Here is a 21,138-nt window from a genome sequence, read left to right as displayed (position 1 = left end):
AATCAAATCCACAGGAGCAGCTCGTTCTCGCGCACGCGGATAGCGGAGCTCAATGCTTCCGGAAGTACTGGTCTACTGCCTAGTGACGCGCGGCGTTCCGGAAGTTGCTGTGGCCGAAACGCAGTGGTCAGTGGAGGCGGGACTTAGAGGGGCGGAGGCCTGGGACCGGGGATCTGAAGCGGCCAAACGTTGACTTGACCCCGGAAGTAGGCTGAAGGACCGGGCGAGCGGCAAGCTACGGGCAGCGGCGGACGGACTCTCAGGTAGTTTTCTTGCGGGAGGCGTCTGGATCTTCCAGCCCCACTCCTCCCGGAGGGCTGAACGGTCGGTATAGTGGGCGGAGTCGGGCTCCTGGTCCGGGAATGCCATGGTACCGGCGGTGACAGTTGCCAGCTTGTGCATGGGTGGCACGGGTGTGTGTCTAACCTGGAGTTTGGGTTTTTATTTTTGAGCGAGTTCTACCTGAAGGGAATCATCATCAGTCTTTATCCCCTCCCTCAGGAGGTTGTTGCTAGGAGACAGGTCCATTTCTGTAGCACTTCGTGTAATGTACCTGCCTACTTCACCCACAGTCAGCAAGAGGTGCTGCTCCTTTCTTTACCTTGGACCTTTGCTAGCCTTGGCGATACGGAGGTGTCCATTTCCTTACCTACTGCGGGCGAGCTTGCATTGGGGCTGCGGTAGAGGAGGGCCACTGGGCAGGATTAGAGGAGACAGGCATCACACCAGCTATTGGACCTAAGCTAGTGCCCCTCCACTGGCGTCACATTTTCTCTTTCTGCAGATGAGGGGTTGACTGTTTGTAAGGCCCTAGCTAACTCTAATTTTGGGTTGTAATATTATTATCTAGTTCCCCGAAGTACTTTGAGCCGGATGACTGAAAGATGTATTCCAAGTGTATTCCAAGATTTGAAGAAAATTGTCGGATGTGTTCCTGGTTCATAGAGTGACTGGAAGCTGGTAGCTGTTGCTTTTTAGTGATTTCACCAGCAAGGGATTGGTACTGGGAAATTTCAAAATGAATGCACATAAAAAATACCTTAAAAAGAGGTTGCAGAACTTAGAACATAATTTTAATTGAGTCTCATAATTATGTGGAACAGTATCTGGATTTTTCTAAAGCCACAGGTTTATAAGCCTTCAAATTCAGGATCCTAATTGGAGTTCCAATGTAGTCCTGTTGTTGTTATCTTAAGTAATAAAATGCAAAGATCTGGCTTGAGATTTTTATATGTCAGTTTAAGAGTGAAATCCGATCTACCCTATTTAAATGATTGTTAGCTCTTCCTAGTGTTTATGTAGCATTTAATATGTTCGTCTTAATTCTGTTGTTAATAAAACGAGTTTAAAGAATTTCATTAGTTGTGGGCTGCATTTCCTTTGGGTGCTGGCAAGTCGGTATTGAAGCATTCAGGCTACACCACTGCTTTTTCTACCCTGGTGCATAGCACCCTGTAAGTTACCAGTTGAGTTCCAGCTTACATTCTCTGTGTGTTGCAAGCAAATGGTACCCTGTCTTCAGCCATAGGTGCTTACCTTCTACTTATGGTGGACAACTAGGAGTGTGGTAGTAAATTGTGTTGTTAGGGTACCTCTGGGGCACCCTTCTCAATAACTCCTAGGGAGGTATATCACATCTTTCCAGCCCTGAGATTCTTGTTTAGTAACTCATGCCTTTAGGGGAAGCATTCTTCACCCTTGTAGGGTACCTCCATTTAAACTCCTTTTAAACCCAGTTATACATTTCAATTAGCTTACAAAGTGGTAGTTTCCTTGAGGCCTCTACATACAGCCTTAGTCTTGGTTAGCCCACCTGCTTTACCCCAACTTCCTGTTCCCATCTCCACTTAAGCCTTTTATCCCTAATATTCTCCCCCCAAAACTACTTTTATAGCACACATGTTCTACTATCCCTTCTGATCCTTAAAATTCCTCTATATCCATCTTTGGCCTTTTGTAGCTTCCTGACCTCTAAGGACACCAACAATTAAGCACACAAGTCTAAAATCTTAAAGCTAGGATCCATATGTGAGAGAACACATCATGTTTGTCTTTCTTGGCCTGAATTACCTCACTAAGTATGAAACTATTTTCCAGTTCCTTTAATTTTCTGGTAAATTTCATAATCTTGTTTTTTCCTCTTCAGCTGAATAAAACTTGATTGTGTATATGTATACATCTTCATTATTTGTTCCTCAGTTGCTGGGCCTTCAGGACGATTCCATTTCCTCACTATTGTCAATAAGCAGCAATGACATGGATACCGGAATATCTCTGTAATAGGATATCGAGTACTTCAAATGTAAACCCAGGAATGGTATTGCTAAGTCATGTGGTAGTTTTCTTTCAGCTTTCTAAGAGACCTCCTTCTTATTTATTTTTCTGCTGCTATCATGAAACATCCTGACCAAAACCAACTTGTACAGAAAAGGTTTGTTTGGCTTATATATCCTGAGTCATAGTCCACTGAGGGAAGCCACGGCAAAAACTCAAACCATGCTTCTGGAAGTGGGAGCTGATGCAGAAGCCACAGAGGAGTCTTGCTTATTGGCTCGCTCAACCCCTTCTTACAGAACCCAGGCCCATCAGACCAGGGGTGCCCTACACACAGTGGGCTGGGCCCTCCCACATCAAGTATTTATTAAGAAAATGTTCTGTGGGCTTGTTTACAGCCCAATCTTATAGAGGCATTCTTTTTCAATTATGATCCTGTCTTCTTAGCTGACTCTAGCTTTGTGTCAAATTGACATAAAATTATCGAAGACACTTAATAGTGACTTCAGTAATTTATATTCCAATCATCAGTAGATAAATGTTTACCTTTCTTGGCATCCTCTCAAGTGTTTTCTTGATGGCAGCCATTTTGACTGGAGTGAGATGGTATCTCAAGATAGTTCTAATTTCCATTTTCCCTAATAATGTTGAACACCTTTAAAATATTTATTAGCCACTTGTATTAATTCTTTTGGAAATGCTCTATTCAGTTCTGCAGCCCCCGTTTGATTTGGGTTGCTTTTGTGAATTATTTGTATATTCTAAATACTAATTCTATGTTGGATATATAACTAGCAAAGATTTCTCCCCCTTTGTAGCTGGCTCTTCATTCACTGGTCAGTTTCCTTTACAAAACATTTCTTTCCTCCAGAGTCCCATTTGTTGCTTATTAGTCTTATATCCTTCGTGATAGAAATTCTATTCAGAAGGTCTCTACTATATTGAATTGAACTCCCTACTTTTTTCTTTAGTGGTTTCATAGTATCAGGTATTGTATTGAGGCCCTTGACCTGTTTAGCATTGACTTTTTGTGCTGTGCAGGAAGTACAGATCGAGTTTCATTCTTCCTCATACACGGATTCCCTGCCACCATTTGGTAAAGATGCTAGCTTTTCTCTAGTGTATGTTTTTGACATATTTGCTACAACTCAGATGGCCGTAGTTGCATTGGTCTGCTATTCCATTGATGTATGTGTGTCTTTCTGTGTAAATGCCATGCTTTTTTCATTACCATGGTTCTGTGATGTAACTTGGAATCAGTTGTGGAGAGACTTCCGGTAGTATTCTTTTTGTTCAGGATTGCTTTGGCTATACAGGGTCATTTGTGCTTCCATAGGATTTTAAGGTTATTTTTCCACTTCTGGGAAGAATGTTGCTGGAATTTCCCCACATATTACATAGAATTTATAGATTGCTTTTAGGGTGGTTAACCATTTTCACAGTATCAATTCCTCTAGTCTATGAACCTGGGAAGTTCACCTGTGGATGTAAAAACCACAGTTCTCATGTTAAGGAGAACAAGACAGATATTATTCTCAAGTCAATATCGGTGATCATGGCCCAGGAACACATACGTAGGCCACCTCCAATTAGAGGTTCCACCATAGAAGCAGTTTCACAAAGTTTTTATAGTTTTACAGAATAATGACATAAATCAACTTTACATAAACCAACTTTAAGGCAACTTTAGAATACATTGGTGGCTACAAAAAGATCGGGGAGCTTTTTTATAAGCCTAATATAATGTCTGGTGACATTTTTAGCTCTTAGGTGGGTGGAAGCTAGTGTTCTGCTAAGTTAATAGATTCTAAAAGGTTTGTATTTATTGTCCCGAGGTGTTAGTCAGATTCAGAGTTGGGCAACACATGACTGGGCCAGAAGGCTAAAACTGGCTCAAGAGAAGTAATTAGTCTCTAAATCTACAAAATTCTAATCTCTCACAATACTTAAGTCCCCGTAAGTCCATCAGTCTCTGCAGACACAGACTCCTCCCAGGAGTTTTTGTTAAAGCCAGACACAGCTTCTTTTCAGGAATTTTCATTCACACTTCTGTCCTCGATTTCGCTCTTGAGTGTTTTCAAGTTTTCATTAGAGAGATCCTCCACATCATTAGTGAGGCTTATTCCAAGATCGGTTGTTGCTTTGCTTTGCTCTTATGGATGGTGTTTTTTCTGGTTTTGTTCTGGTTTTGGTTTTGTTCTGGTGTGTTTTCTGGTTTAGTATGCTTGTCATTGTTAAAGAGGAATGCTATAGTTTTTGTATGTTGATTTTATGTCTTGGCCTTTACTGGATGTGTTTATAGTTCCAAGAGTTTCCCGGTTGAGTCTTCAGGATCTCTTAGAGAGGCATAACAGGAACAAGTATGGACAGATTTTCTTCTTCCTTTCCTATTTGTAACTTTCTTATTTTTTCTTTTGTCTTATTGCCCTAGCTAATTCTTACTATATTGAGAATACTGACAGTGAACAAAGTAGATACCCTTGTATTGTTCCTAAATTTTTTGGTGGAAATTCTTTTTGCGTTTTCCTCATTTAATACAATATTGACTATAAGCTTGTCATGTATAACCATTATTATGAGATATAATCATTCTATTCTGAGATTCTGATCACACCTCATTCTTTGGTCCTAGGTTTAACTCTTCATGCACTTCAGATCTAAGGTAGATATTTATATACTGTTTGTGATAACCCACAGTCCTTTTTTGTCCGATGCTGTGTTTTTCAGCATCGGACAAAGAAGCTGACAGTTTTTTGCTCTGGCACTTTTTTACTTTTTGTTTAGTAATTTAAAATTATAGATTCATGTTTTATGGAACGTTTTGTTGTTGATTTCTGTGGTTTGGTTTCAGGCTGTGTTTCTCAAGAAAAGATTCGTTTTCTTTGCACAATGTTTTGCCCCAGGCTTTGTGTGTGTTCACTGTTCACTAAAATCTAGGCTTGTACCCATCGGAAGTCAGTACTGGCCATGAGAAAGATATTAGTTGTTAGTACTTAGATATCCCCCTATAGATTTGTAGCCCTTCCTTCTTTCTAGCCTCAGTAGAATTTCCTTACCTCTTAATAGTTTGCTCATGCATTTTAAAATGGTATTAACATATCCCAAGGTTTTTATATAGGTTGTACCAAGATACAACTTTTCTGGACATCTGATTTTTCATGTTACCAGAAATGTATATACACTAGTGTTATTTTTGGCCAAGAGTAAGAGCTGCATGCCTGGTTTTCCATTCTGTGAATTACCTAAGAGAGCTTGTGGGAGAATCCTAGTTGCTGAAGACAACAAGTTTAACTACACAGAAAGCTTTAATGTATAGTAGCAGTGACATGTATTAAGGGGTAAAAGTGAGTTGGAATGATAGCTTAGAATGCCTTCCTTAAATGGGATGTGAAAGAATTGGCTTAATGGTGGTGGGAGAGAGGGTTGGATGAAGAGTAAAATGACAAGGTTCACATTTTAGGAGGAACATTGATACTTTAGAGTGGAGAATGGGTTGAAACAGCCTAATGAGTGTGCTTTTGGTACAAGGAACACCAGATTTTATTTACTAATTCTGCATATATATACATAAAAGTTACTGCTTCTCTCTTAACTATTTTTAACCCTGCAATGCAGTGTATTCTGTAAATTCATACCGTTATACAACCATAACCACCATTTCCATCTTCAGAATTCATCTTCCAAAACTCATATTCTGTGACCATAACTCAATCATCCCTTAGCATTTTTACCTTCTACCTGTATTGATGTAGCTACTCTTAGGTATTATGCAAGTGCAGTAATGCAATATTTTTTCCTCTTGCATGGGCTTATTTTATTTAGCAACATCTTTAAGGTTTATGTTGTAGTATGTATTTCATTTCAACTAAACATTTGACTAAAACACCATTGTATGAATATACCATATTTTGTCCATTCATCTGTCTACTGATGGGCATTTGGACTGTATACATCTTGCAGCTTAAATATTTAAGTAAAAAAGAACAGATAAAAGCCATTATGAGTTGACTTAATTAGTTCTAAGGTATTAACATCATGTTTTCATGGACAGGTACCATGAATATGAAAGCTGTGAGAATCCAAATCATTTTCCATCATTTTACACTACCACCATTTTAGTAGCCAAACTGTTGTATTCTTGTTCACAAAGACCTCCATCTCACCAACCTCTTGAGGAAAAATAATCTAAAAAAAAATCTAGATAGTTTGCCACTTATCTAATTAGTCATTTGACTATATTCTTCCAAACAGATAGGGTATAAAAGGATGCTTCCAAAGGATTCAATACAAATATGACTTCTGAGAATCCACTAGATTAGAAAGATACCCAGGTTTGGTTGTCATAATCTATCCTGGTAATGACAATAGGAGAAGAGAGAAACCAAAGTCAGGAATTAAGACATTTCGAGAGAGAGTGGTTGGTGGACATGCAGTAAAGGCTGAAAATGAAATTGAGGTAGTTCATTCTCAGGATCTGCCTCTAGTAGCTGATGGGCCACAATACTGTTCCTGAGATAGGGAGTAGAGGAATCTGTGCTGGCAAGTCTGACCGAGGCCTGGCTATCAAAAGAGTAAATGGCACTGAGTGAGGAATATAGACTTGGAAGTAGACAAGTATATGTTATGTTCTGGTATGTTTTAAGTGACTTGGACAAGTCACACAACCATTCAGATCTCTACTTTTCTGTATTAACAGAAAACAAAGCTTTAAAAAATTATTGTTAGACGCATTGGTGTCATGTATGTAAAGCACTGAATCTAAAAAAGCCTTGTGAACCTTATGAACTTTAAATAACAAAAGTTGTTTTTGAAATGGCTAAATTGTCCTTAAGTCTCTGTGGAGCATCTTAATGGTAATGAGCACCAAGACAGTGAGTGTGGAAAGAAAATTCAAGTCACTTGTTCAGAAGGCATTGCCTGAGACTGCAGTACCTAAGTCCATTTGGGTCGTGTTTTATCTACTTCTCCCTAGCAGCCCGGATAGATAAAAGATCTCTTTTACTCATGTGGTTTAATAAGATGCTTTCTACATTTACATCTATTATTGTGGGAAACTATCATCAGACAGACACTCTTCCTATTAGTCTGTGGGTCCACATGTTCCCTGGCTGTGTAGATCTCATTCTGGTGAACTTATTGATGGAGAGGCTGGGTTGCTGCTGCAGCTTTCTCTTGTTGGCTGCTTCTTGCTCTGTGCTGGTAGTCAGTTGAATGTACATTCTTTGATTCATTCAATTCTAGCAGCTAAGAAACCTTAGCTATGTGTGGCTCTTCTGGGCAATAATTGTGTCTTCTGTGGCTTAGGCTATAAAAGGAATCTAAATGAGATGGAAAACGAGGACTGATTTGTAATTCTTTGAACTTGAAATTAGACAAGTTCTGTGCTCCACTTACAGAGCTTTTTCTGTTTTAAGTTCTAATTGGAGTACCGGCATGCTAATTATCATGACTTTATTCCTCCATTACCATACATGGTATTTATCTGAGATATTGGCTATACTGGAGAGATGTTTTGTGTTCAAATTGTCTGGAATCCTTTTATGTGTTTTTCTTTCAGAGTTGCACAATTAAATGCAGTAGCCATTATTGTTCTGATGATCTGTATAGATTTTTTTATGCCCAACTAGCAAGGATTGTTTTTGGCATTTATGTAGAATTTTGTTTGTGATTTTAGTAAAACAGAAAAATATATCATTAAATCATTAACTTAGAAGGATCAATATGATACAAAAAGCAGAAAATTATCTTCTTAGTGAATAACTGAGACCTGGCTGATAATTTGCAACTTACAGTTTCTCAGAAGTCAGTAACTTGATATTTTAGGCTCTGTATCACAAAAGAAAGTTAGGCTTTGGGGCCTTACGTGATGGCTCAGTGGCACAGCAGAGAAGGTGCTTGCTACCAAGCCTGCTGGCCTCAATTTGACCTCCAGTACCACACAGTGGAAGGAGAGGAACACCTCCCACACATCATCTGAGCTCCACATCTACACCTTGGTGTGTGTGAATGTGTGAACAAAATATGATAACAAATATTGTTTTCCACTTCACTGATTAAAAAGAGGGTAAGTTTGTTTTATTTTAAATAAAACCTCTGACTTGAAGGTGCCCTCTTGACTGGAACTCATTCCATAGCAGGTGGTGATGGCACACATCATCAGGATTAGTACACTGCATGTATCAGTATGCAATGCCAGCATTCACAGAGGAGAAAGGGACACTGTTCTCCATCCCAGGTAAAGTCTCATATTCCTAGGTCTCAGGGAATTTCTTTATTTGGAGCGCTCTTTCTGATCACTGGTAAATATTGCAGGAATCCCTTTCATCAAATGCCTTGACTTTCAACTAAGGGTAGTTTTGATATACAGGGAGCTTTTGTTAGTGTTTTGGTCTTCCTAACATAACCAATAGAGGGTATTTAGTAGATAGAGACCACCGATTCTATTTAACGTGCACTGTATAGCATCACTGTGAGACAGTCTTGCAGAGGTTGGGAAGGAGAGCATCACTCCCTGGGCATCGTTAAAGCACAGTTGGGATCTGTGGAAGTCGTTAGCGTTAATGACAAGTTCTTTATGTTTATACCATAACTTTCCATTTGATGTTCTTTTTCCTGTAAATATAGAAAGATGTCAGACTCCTAATTCACAGCTGTTAACACTCTTTATTGCTTCCCTAGTATTCTTGAATAAATGTTTGACTATCAGTAAAACAGTCACTAGCCATATGGAGCACTTCCCCAATACCTTGAGACATATCTGAAAGATTGCAGCTGATTACCCTGACTTCTAACGGTGGAGCCCCAGCCAGGATTGTTGAAAGTAGTTTGTTCCAGACATTATGCTAATCACAGACCTGGATGGATGATGATAAAGGACTCCACAGCCATTCCACCTTGGCCAAGTGGGTAGCGCTTCCTTTGCTTGAACAAATACAGTGCTTATACTGTGCTGGTCTCTGGAGGTTCCTTGTACTCTTCCAGAATTCCCTATGGCTCAATGCTGTCTATGTAGCTTGTAATTCATGATTATCCAACTGACACATATTTTTAAGTGTTTTTTTAAGTTTGCTAAAATATCCATAAGGTCATGTTAGGAGAGTACATTTCATTTAAATGTTTTCATTTCCTGTTGAAATATATCTACATGACGTCACCTTCAATTCAGGTTACAAGTGCAGAGGTTAGAAGTGCTAAGTTGGAATATGGCATCTCTTTAAAGCGAGGCTATGGCATGCTTGACTCTGCTTTTCCACGTGTCTTCTCACTAATGGAAACAGGGGTGATTATGGATGGCAGAGGCAAAATGGTCTTACAGACTCAGATGAAACTGGTAATCAAATCCAATACAGCTCTAAGTAAGTGGCAAAGAAAAGGAACCACGCTAGGTCCATAAGAGTTGCATATGATATAGCCACTTCTTTATGTAGTGTCAGACTCATAACTGTGCCATATCAAGTTGAAAATGTCATCATTCTCTAGACAGTTGGGTGTGTTTAATTGATAATCTGATTTTCCCCTTTTGTTACATACCTTGGTTGGTTGGTTGGTTGGTTGGTTGGTTCAGTAGTAAAAGTATAAAGGCTTTTGGGGGATGGTGCTCTTGCCACCACCAAACTGTGTCTTTATGTGCTGCCTAACACATTCAGAGGCAGTTTCCACGCTACTCCTGGCCAGAAGAGGAAATAAAAATTAAAAAGAAAGAACAAGGAGAAGTTTCCCACACTTTGAAAAGCTAACGTGTCTTTATATATTTGTTTGCTTAGTTTGAAGATCCACGTTATTTTTTATTAGTTTTTGAGAGAAAAACAACGAGACAGGCCCGCTATAGGACTGCAGCTGCCAGGGGAAGGGGAAAGTAAGAGAAAGCTATGCTGTTAGCAGTGGAGGTCAGCAAACAGCAGCAAGGCAAAATAACTGGCTTTCAGCGGAAGAAGGAAAAACCCCAGATGCCAGGAGAAGCATGCTTGTGTTTAGCCAGTATCTGTGAAGAGATAAAGAGAAGAGAAGAAAAGGTTGGGTTTTCTGAGTTAGGACAGGCCTCAGAGCAGAGGCTCCGTGGTACAGCCTAACAAAGCCTCTGCAAGCAGCTGCACTCAAGTCGTTTTAAATGGCTGGGAGTGGGTATTAAAATGCACTGTTTAGATGTCATTGAGTATGTCTTAAACGGTACTATAAGGCTTTTATTTCAACATGTGAATATTTGCAGCATTCCATAATTCTTACCAAAACTGAGAGCAGCACTCACCTTTGGGTGAGTATAGCCATGTATATTTAGAATTCATTTGACACCAAGTTTATGTAACAAAATGGTGGTAGGTTCCCCCTTAGGGCCCATTAATTACTTCCCAAGCCACAAGCTTTGACCACGGTTCCAATACCAGGCACTATAATGTCTTTTAGAATTTTTAATGGAAATCTTTAGTTATAAACTAGAGTAGATGGTAGCAGATAATTCTTTAAAAACTTTATGGGCTATGTGAGAGCCCTGGTACAATCAGTAGTTTTGAGACCTTAAAGACATTTATTATTCTTTGATGGTTTCTTACTTGTTTACAGTGGGTTTGGGTCATTTTTGCCACTACTGCTATTCCCTTTCTCATTCCTGCATACTTCTGTGGAGCCCATTCACACCAAACCTCTCTTGTACTTTTGTCTTGTTTGTTTGCTTGCTTGTTTGTTTGTTTGTTGTTTGTGATCCACTCAGTTTAATTCCAGCATGGATTGGGGATGGGATATTTTCTGGTGCACGGAGCCCACTAAATAAAATCCCTTTTTTCCCTCAGCTATCATTAACTGGTGATCATTCCTGAGGGAGGAGTGGGGACTCATAGCTCCTTTCCTATCCATGATGGAATTTTGCAGGGCTTCATCTTGTGCATATCTTGTATAGCTAATCACAGTTACTGGCAGTTTATAGTTGTAACACCCATGCCATCTCCAGACATCAGCACTTTTAGCACTTCTTTTCATCTTTCTACCCGTGTCTTCTGTGATGCTCACTGAACCTTGGGGAGCCCATACAGATTTCCCTCTTAGAGGCCTGTACTTAACAGTCACTTATTAATAGCATTTTACTAGTTATAAGTCTCTGTGTTAACCATTACCCACTGCGAACAGAAGCTTCTTACCAAAACTGAGAGCATATAACCATGTATATGTAGAATTCATTTGACACCAAGTTGATTTAACAAAATGGTGGTAGGTTCCCTTTAGGGCCTGTTACTTCCCCAGCCACAAGCTTTTGACCAGGGTTCCAATACAAGGTATAAATATCATCACAGGATGATGAAGTACGTGTTAAATCAAATCACAAAGTGGTTGATTACCTCCATCCTAGTCTTGCCACTATTGGAACAGTGGGGGCATTTTGTTGTAGACTTAACAGAATAGTAAAACAATCGTGAATGGACAGACTCTTGGGAGTGACTCAGAATAGCTAAAGTCTTTCAGAGAATTTCCTTTGTTGATTAGATTTAGGCTATTAAAAAAGCTCATTTTAGTTCTAAAACTCATCTGAGGAAAATTCCATTTGCATAATATTCAATTAGTTTACTGATATTTTACAAAATTGAAGTAGTTGCTATCATATAAAAAGTAGGTTTTTACACAATACTTGAATTTCTAGTATGCCCTAAAATATTGAAATGTAATTTCCGTTTTCTTTTTTGTTAACTTTTTTTTAGGCTAGGATACAAAGTAATGAATGGGTATCATTATAAGATCTTCCTCACACTGTTTTTCTTCTTTTAAACATTTCTTTCCTATTTTCTTACTCAACTTATCACTCTCTTTGTCCTCTAAGGCAGGAATTTCCAGGTTTTTGTTTGTTTCTTTTGATTTTTTGGCTCTTTTTTTAATCTCTATTTTGTGTAGTAGAATAGCTGAGCTATTTTAGTACACCACCCTCTTTCCCCCAAGATATTTCCTGTCTTATTCCAGTTATCACACTTTACTTCCCAACATTGCTTAAAAAATTAATCTTTTGTACAAGACTCTTCTAGAGTAAATGAATTTAATATTCAACAAATCTTGGTATGCTGATCTACATATGTTGGTGTGGGCATGACAAATGGAGCCTGCAGGATTAAAAACACACATACATATTCTGGTATTTTTGACTTTTCAGCCTTTTAAATAATTTTTCTTTGTTCTTCTGCAGTCTTGATTTCTGTGGCTTATCCACATATTCCTTTCAGGTGAGGTTGACTCCTTTGTTGCCCTGTACACACCCTTATTCCTATTGGCTCTTCTTACATCAATGCCCTACCAATCAGATGTCATAAAAAACTGTCTGCTAGGGCTTCTAGGATTTTTCGTGATCTTTTAGAAATGATTTGTACCATTTAATGAATTCTTGTCTTAGATTAAAATTACAAAAAGCATAAAGCACAGCCCTACTCTTATTTTGTACTATCAACAAGAATTAGTAAATGTTCATCTACATTTATATTTTATTTGCATAATCACTCATTTCATAATCTATCATATGGAAGAAGATGATTATACATTGTTTAGGGTTTAATTTGTTAGTAGTGTGAAATTCACTATTTATTGAATTTCACTTCTGATTTATTTACATTAACTAGTGAAATTAAACAGACAATAAACTCGAGAAAAGTATTTCTTATGTCTTAATCTATTTTGTCATGGTGATGTTATTTAAGAAGAAATCCTCAGAATAGTGTGAAAAATTAATTACATTATGCACTCTATCATTCCCTCAGCTTCAGAGCTGTGAACTCTGTCTTGCCTGGCATCTAGCTTACCTGCTGGATGTGGTCTGTGTGTATTCTTAAGTAAATACACTGCCCTTTATGTTTTGGTTGTGTTGAATGCATAAAGAAATGTTTTCACTATTTTACATGGAGATTATCTGTACCAAACACAAATTGGTTTAAAACTTTGAGATGATTTTCTGAATAATTGTGAACTAAAATGTTTATTTAATACCTAAATATGCTAATAATGAATATTCACGTGATTTGCATGTTTCTTCTCCCAGGTTTCAGATTGAGAATGTGAAGTCAGTCCTGGTGTAGCTCTGCGATCCTATGTCTGCCTAGTAGGAGGGTATATTTCTAACTTAGCCAGGAACCATTGCAGTTAGCAAATAATACGTTTTTAAGAATAAATTATGGTTTTTCTTCTATTTGCAGTGGTAAAATTTGCTTATTATAGACAACTTTTTTAAATGCTGAAAGTAGTGGAGCAGGGAAAGAGCCTGGAACATACTCAGGAGCTCACGTGGACGTCATCATCCTGTCTATCAGACCCAGCACTCGGCAGCACTGATCCTTACAGGCTCGGCTCACTTTGCAGACGCTGCTCTAAGGTTAAAGTCTTGCTAGTGATTGTCTCAGAAGACTGGCAGGCTGAGGTGACAGTCCCCTCCCAACCCCCACATATGAGTCTAGTGCGCTGCAGCAGTGCTGCGTCTCTGTCTTATGCACCTAACCAATAGTGCAAGTAGAAATACAGAGTACATCAAATCCTGGCCTTAGCTGCTGTGCAGTTTATAGATGTCTTGAAAACAGAGAGGAGCAAGGCCTGGGAAAGTAGGGGATTCATAAAAATGGATGTAGACTCAAACTAATAGAAGAAAAACTAGGGCAGCATCTTGAACACATGGGCACGGGAAAAAATTTCCTGAACAAAACACCAATGGCTTATTCTCTAAGATCAAGAATCGACAAATGGGATCTCATAAAACTGCAAAGCTTCTGTAAGGCAAAGGACACCGTGGTTAGGACAAAACGGCAACCAACAGATTGGGAAAAGATCTTTACCAATCCTACAACAGATAGAGGGCTTATATCCAAAATATACAAAGAACTCAAGAAGTTAGACCAAGAGGGAGACAAATAACCCTATTAAAAAATGGGGTTCAGAGCTAAACAAAGAATTCACAGCTGAGGAATGCCGAATGGCTGAGAAAACACCTAAAGAAATGTTCAACATCTTTAGTCATAAGGGAAATGCAAATCAAAACAACCCTGAGATTTCACCTCACACCAGTGAGAATGGCTAAGATCAAAAACTCAGGTGACAGCAGATGCTGGCGAGGATGCGGAGAAAGAGGAACACTCCTCCATTGTTGGTGGGATTGCAGACTGGTACAACCATTCTGGAAATCAGTCTGGAGGATCCTCAGAAAATTGGACATTGAACTGCCTGAGGATCCAGCTATACCTCTCTTGGGCATATACCCAAAAATGCCCCAACATATAAAAAAGACACGTGCTCCACTATGCTCATTGCAGCCTTATTTATAATAGCCAGAAGCTGGAAAGAACCCAGATGCCCTTCAACAGAGGAATGGATACAGAAAATGTGGTACATCTACACAATGGAATATTACTCAGCTATCAAAAAACAATGACTTTATGAAATTCAGAGGCAAATGGTTGAACTGGAAAATATCATCCTGAGGAGGTAACCCAATCACAGAAAAACACATGGTATGCACTCATTGATAAGTGGCTATTAGCCCAAATGCTTGAATTACCCTAGATGCCTAGAACAAATGAAACTCAAGAAGATCAAAATGTGAATGCTTCACTCCTTCTTTAAAAGGGGAACAAGAATACCCTTGGCAGGGAATAGAGAGGCAAAGATTAAAACAGAGACAGAAGGAACACCCATTCAGAGCCTGCCCCACATGTGGCCCATACATATACAGCCACCCAATTAGACAAGATGGATGAAGCAAAGAAGTGCAGAAGTGTAGATCGCTCCTGAGAGACACAGCCAGAATATAGCAAATACAGAGGCGAATGCCAGCAGCAAACCACTGAACTGAGAACAGGACCCCTGTTGAAGGAATCAGAGAAAGAACTGGAAGAGCTTGAAGGGGCTCGAGACCCGATATGAACAACAATGCCAAGCAACCAGAGCTTCCAGGGACTAAGCCACTACCTGAAGACTATACATGGACTGACTCTGGACTCTGACCTCATAGGTAGCAATGAATATCCTAGTAAGAGCACCAGTGGAAGGGGAAGCCCTGGGTCCTGCTAAGACTGAACCCCCAGTGAACGTGATTGTTGCGGGGAGGTCGGCAATGGGGGGAGGATGGGGAGGGGAACACCCATAAAGAAGGGGAGGCAGAGGGAAGGGGATGGTTGCCCGGAAACCGGGAAAGGGAATAACACTCGAAATGTATATAAGAAATACTCAAGTTAATAAAAAAAAATAAATAAAAAAAAAAAAAGGATGTAGACTTAATCAAATGTGTTGACTAGTACTGAGGAGTGCTAGTGTTGTCAGAAGTTTAAGACCTTCTTGTCTTTCAGGTGTTTAGGTGTGTATGTGTGTGTGTGTGTGTGTGTGTGTGTGTGTGTGTGTGTGTGTGTGTGTGTATGTTATGAGAATGCATGAGTGCAGGTCAGGGGACAACCTTTGGGACACCTTACACTTTGTCTGAAGTGTGTCTCTCTTGGTCTGCCATGTAGATGCTAATTCTAGGTTAGCCAGCATGGGAATTTTGCACTTCTGCTGTTTCCTGTCTCTGCCACCCATCTTGCCATGGGAGATCAGGATTATGCTGGGAGTTGCTCACCCTGCTTTGTCCAAGGGTGTCAGGGGCCTGAATTCAGGTCATAAGGCTCATTACACTGCAAGCGCTGTGACCCACTGAGCTGTCTCTACACCCTATTTTTGAAATAGGGTTTCACTATGTAGCCCTGGCTAGCCAGGAACTTGCAATATAGACTAGGCTGGTCATTATCTTACTGTGTGATCTGTTTTACTCTGGATAGCCAAGGACTGGAATTACAGACATGAACCACCATACCTGGCTTTGATGTTCTGTTGATTAAAAAGCAGATTTCAATAAGATTATGCTGGGTTTGATGGTGAGTGCCTATCGTCCTACCTGTTTTAGAAGCTAAGGATGCAAGATGAGTGAGGGCAGCCTCCTCACCATACAGAGAGCTTGCCTCTACCCTCCCAAGTGCCAGGATTCTAGGCATGTGCCACCATTTCCTTCTTTTTGTTTTGATTTTTGATCTTGTTTTTCACCATCATTCAGGAGCCATGTATCATGGTATTCTCTGGAGGGGTACCAACCTATTTCCAGGCCTTTTTTTTTTTTGACTCTATCATGGTATATACAGTTAAGCTCTCTATCTTTGAGGAGTGGGGTGAGGGCCATCTTCCTGTATTAAAATACTGTCTTTTCCTCATGGGTGATGTTTTGTCCTTTCCAATTTTTATTCTTTTTAAATTTTTTTATTCATTTACTATATATAAGTACACTGTAGCTGTCTTCAGACACACCAGAAGAGGGCATCGGATCTCTTTACAGATGGTTGTGAGTCACCATGTGGTTGCTGGGATTTGAACTCAGGACCTCTAGAAGAGTAGTCGGGTGCTCTTAACCGCTGAGCCATCTCTCCAGCCCTTTTATTCTTTTTAAAAGAGAAATCTGCTAACTGCAGTGGCGTACACTTTAAATCTCATCTCTGGGTTCTGGGGATTAGGAGCTAGCAGAGCAGGAAGATAGATCTCTTGAGTTCAAAACCAGCCTGGTCTACAAAGGTTCCAGGCCAGTCAGGGCTAAATTGTGAAATCCTGTTTCGTTTTAAAAAGTAACAAAGTACAAACAACCGCAGTGTAGGGCTGCTCACTGGGGGCTCCCCATGGAGATCTCTGACTCAGGTTCAGGAGAGGGGGGAGAGAAGTCAGGTAGGGAGGGGGAACAGCTTTGACTGCCTCACTGCTCGTCCTTCTCCTTTCTGCGGCTGCCACTTTGGTTGCTTGGCAGGGCTGAGCCCGCAGGAGACTGACTAGCCAGTGAGGGTGGAGGGGAGCTTCTGGCGGCAAAAGGGAGAGCAGATCTCTTCCCTAAGAGGCAGTGTTACAGCTCTTAAGACAGAAACTCTCAGACGATGGAGTAATTCCTGCACACCTTTAATCCTTCTGAACAGGATTCTTAAATACAGTTTTTGGATGGGTCAGGGTCTGACAGCAGGTACTTCCTATTGGTTTGGCCTGAGAACTTGGGAAGACCTCATCTACATATTTGGAGGCGTGGTCCTGCTTCTATGATTGATCTGTTTTGAGTCTCTGTGACCTGTGGTCACATCCTCACCTGTGGAGGAGGGGCTTGGGGCATTGCCCTACAGGACTGGTCTGTCTCAAACCTCTCCACAGAGGTCTGTGTGGGGTTGCAGCTAGTAAGGCCTTGATCTCATAAGAGACTGGGAATGCGCCTGCCGTCCTTTTTAGGGTCTCCAGGGATTCAACCTATCTCAACCAGGAATCACTGTAACTTTCACAGCCTGCCACCCTACACCCCAGAATGAAAGAAAGAAAGGAAGGAGGGACGGAAGGTGGGAGGGAAAAAGAGAGAGGAAAAGGAGAAAGAATTACCAGCCGTTTTCTGTCAACAGCTAGAGTCCTTCACCATTTATTTCTTCTGGGCTTAGTGTTCTTCTAGGGTCTCCTAGTCATGAAAATCTGCCCAAGTCCCACAACACTTCTCAGCATCGCAGGGCTTTTCTTCAGGTTGAATGTTTGGGCTGGAATTTATGAACACTGAAATCAGCTGTGCTTTCTACCCTTAGGACTCTTTGCCCTTCGTTCTTTTGTTCAGAGGGCCTGAGGCAGCATATAATGTGTCCTTCCACCCTGGTACCCTTCGGTTTGTATCCCAGTTGTTTTCTAAGGTTTTCATTCTACAGGACTATGTAGAGATGGGGGGGGGGTGTCATCAACACCAACATGGGAGTTTGGGGTTGGTATGTAATGGGTACAGTACATAGCCTGAAGCAGGTAAGGGGGACAAAGGGTGTCTGCAGTTCCTTCCTTGCTTTTCCTGGAAGTGGTTTTAGCTTTCTGAAGTTTCAGCTAGGTATGGCAGAAAAGAAGCCTAGACAAGTCTTTTTTTTTTTTTCCCCCTCCCCTCAAACTAATGTTTCTTCTGTGGTTTGTAAAATTCTCTAGATTCAGGTGTTGTCAGTTGATTTCAGTCTCTCATAGAGTGTTTTCCTAAGTATTTTTCTGAATCTTCAGAAATTGAAAGAGGTTGCAGACTTTCAGGGCACAGATTTAGACTGTAAGCAGATATACCTTGTTTTATACCTTCTATCCCTTACTATCTAGAGAAAGCTTGATGCTTTTCAGTCTGGCTGTAGAATTCCACAGTCATCATTTTGCTACTGTATGACAGCTCTTTTCTGAGAAGGGCGGCAGGACTTTTGGTCCTGTCTGAGCTGACCTCATTCAGAATGTCTGTTTCAGATAGCATCGGCAGCGGCTATGTTTCACTTCTTCCGAAAGCCTGCAGAATCCAAAAAGCCCTCTGTGCCGGAACCGGAAGCCGATGGATTTGTCCTCTTAGGTGAGTTTTTAAGGAACAAAACCGAACTTGATGAATTATTTTAAAAATTAGTTGGAAATGATACTTTTTTCTAAACTGTGTCTTCCAATTTCAGAGCAAGATGAGACTTTTCTCTGACCCTAACCTTTTGCAATGTCAGGAGTTTGTGCCTGACAGTCAGCAAGGCTTTGTCGGCCCTAGCGAGAGTTTCTACAAAGCTATAGGTTTTTGTTCCCTTTGCCCTCAATGACAAAACTTCAGGAAAACCTTCAGACCTCTTAGAAACTATTGTCTTCTAGAGTTTGGCAATATATTCTTCTCACAGGAGTTTATTCCAGCTAAGTCTGGTTTCCAACCACTGTTCTGTATTTCTATTTTAAAAATATCTATAAAGTTAGGAAATATATAAAGAACTTTGCTCAGTTTTTTTCTGTGCACTCCTAGAAGTAGCATTATTCTCTCTCACCATGCACTCTCTTAAAGGTCATGACAGTGGCACCCTGTAGCTGTGAGGTCACACGCACAGTAGAGCTGTTTCTGTACCTTTTGCTGTCTACCCCTTCGGTGCCAGCATGGAGTATCCGAGACAAGACCCCTCCGTGGGTGAAGTGGCCTTCGCTTTGTACAATCCCTGTTGTCATATAGCCTTGACTTCGTTGTTCATCTACGCTGCCCTGGTAGGCGTCTACTTCGCACCTGCCTTAGCAGGCAAAGTCCATCTGGGGTGGCCTGCCTTTCCTGCTCTTAGGAAGACTGGCAGAAGCATCTTTGACTGAGACTCGGAAGTCTCATAGGTTTCCAGATTTGCTATTTCATGAGGGAATTTCCAAGACTTTAATTACTCTAATATGCTCGGTACCAGCTGTTCTGCCTGCTCTATCCCCACTCTAATGGTATGTTTTCTCAAAAGCTGACATGCTGTGTTTTGACCAAGTTTTCCCAAGACCATCTTGGGCTGAGCGTGATTGATGTAGTCCCCAGGACCATATGTCTAGAAGTTTGACACTTATGAAGTGGAATCAATTCTGTCAAAATCCTAGAAAAACAATAAAATATGTAGTGTAGTTGATATGATCATACACTTTGTTCAAATGACCCAACAGCTATCAGCCTAGGCATCCATGTTTCTCAGGAGCTGCCTGATTAACTGCGTTTGGTTTTAAATGCAAAGTTTCCAGTTTCACCGATTTTATTGAAGGAAAACCAACAACAAAAATCTTTGTATGCCTGGTGTTCTGTGGGCTTTGTAAGCTCTCCTGCAGTTTGATGCTATCAGTCGGTGTGGTGTCTGGGCTCTCATTTTTGCCTCATTTCCCTTTTCCTCTGTCATGTCATCTCACGCCTTCCTCAGAGGCACTGCACAGGTTTGCAGTTAAGTAGAGATGAATGCAGTAGAGACTCCACAGGCAGAACCATTGGTTTGACAGCCTACTAGACTTTCCAGCTTTAAGAAGTTATTTAAGAATCCCAGGTGTCACAAAACACGTTACCAGTACTTATCCAATGGGGTTAATGTGGAACTGAGTGAATTAATGTACATAAATACTTAGAATACCTTGTAAGTAATATGGTACTATCACCATGTAGAGATCACTTAATTTTCTAGGTTCTTTGCCTTGCATGAAGCAAATTTGGAATTAACCTGGGTAAATGGGTGCCAGAGTCTGTCTTTTTAGTCTCTGTACTTCTGCAGTTTTAAAATGCTACACTGTCAGCATTTCATTTTTTAAATTATTTGTTTATTGATATAAAAGAAGAGGCATATGAAGTTGTGACGAATTGTTGACAATATGGTGACTGTAGATAATGCTAATGTTCCAAAAATGTCAGAGAGCTGGAAGAAAGGGTTTCAGTGTTTTCACCATGTCCTCAGTTTTAATCTAAGCTATTAGAGATAGTATAAGGGTCCAGAATTCATTGAAGACTGATATCCCAGACTCAAATAGTATGCAAATGCAGAGTATTTTATTCAGCATGCTGGGGTCTCTCATTCCAAGGTGGATACCCTGAAGTGAGGGGTATAAAGCACATTAGGGGAATTCTGGAGTAGTCTTTCTTTATCTTGCTTCATCTCTAGGGAAGTTCCAAACCCCAGTGGGGGCTGGAAACTGTTGCTGAGGAAGTCTGGAAACTGCTGCTGACCCATTATCCTTGCCTCAGGCCAGGGGTGGGCAGCTTCTGATGACAGGGCAGTTTCTGATTGGCTGCCTGAAGCTTGGGTTTTTTTTGTGTGTTTTTTTTCTTCTAGTAACTAACGGACTTGCCTGAGCTTGCCTGGACTTTCCCTGTTCTTAGGCATAGTCTTCTGAACTGCCAATTTGAAGCCTGTCAAAGAATCAGCCTAGCCTTCTCAATAGTTTAAGGGAAAATAAAGAAAAAACCCTGAAAACATTAAATTGTGTCTTTTACCTATTAAACATGAAAGTACTTTTTTTTATATATATAAAGGAGACTTTGGCATTGTATTACTGTTCATTAAGTTTGTCTCCTAATTTGGCTACCTCACTGTTTACTGTCTGATATTTTAAATAACTAAAACTAGC

General features: G+C 40.4%; 1 long non-coding RNA gene across 1 annotated transcript; it reads left to right on the top strand.

Annotated features, from left to right (window-relative positions):
- The first annotated feature begins 70 nt into the window (after positions 1-70).
- On the top strand, positions 71-20,724 carry LOC116904081. The gene is made up of 3 exons (XR_004388327.1): positions 71-263; positions 18,517-18,616; positions 20,673-20,724. It is a non-coding gene; the product is annotated as an uncharacterized LOC116904081 (long non-coding RNA).
- Positions 20,725-21,138: the final 414 nt, after the last annotated feature.

Source organism: Rattus rattus, chromosome 6 (assembly GCF_011064425.1).
Source record: "Rattus rattus isolate New Zealand chromosome 6, Rrattus_CSIRO_v1, whole genome shotgun sequence".
NCBI lineage: Eukaryota > Metazoa > Chordata > Mammalia > Rodentia > Muridae > Rattus > Rattus rattus.
This window is presented reverse-complemented; position numbering and strand designations above follow the sequence as displayed.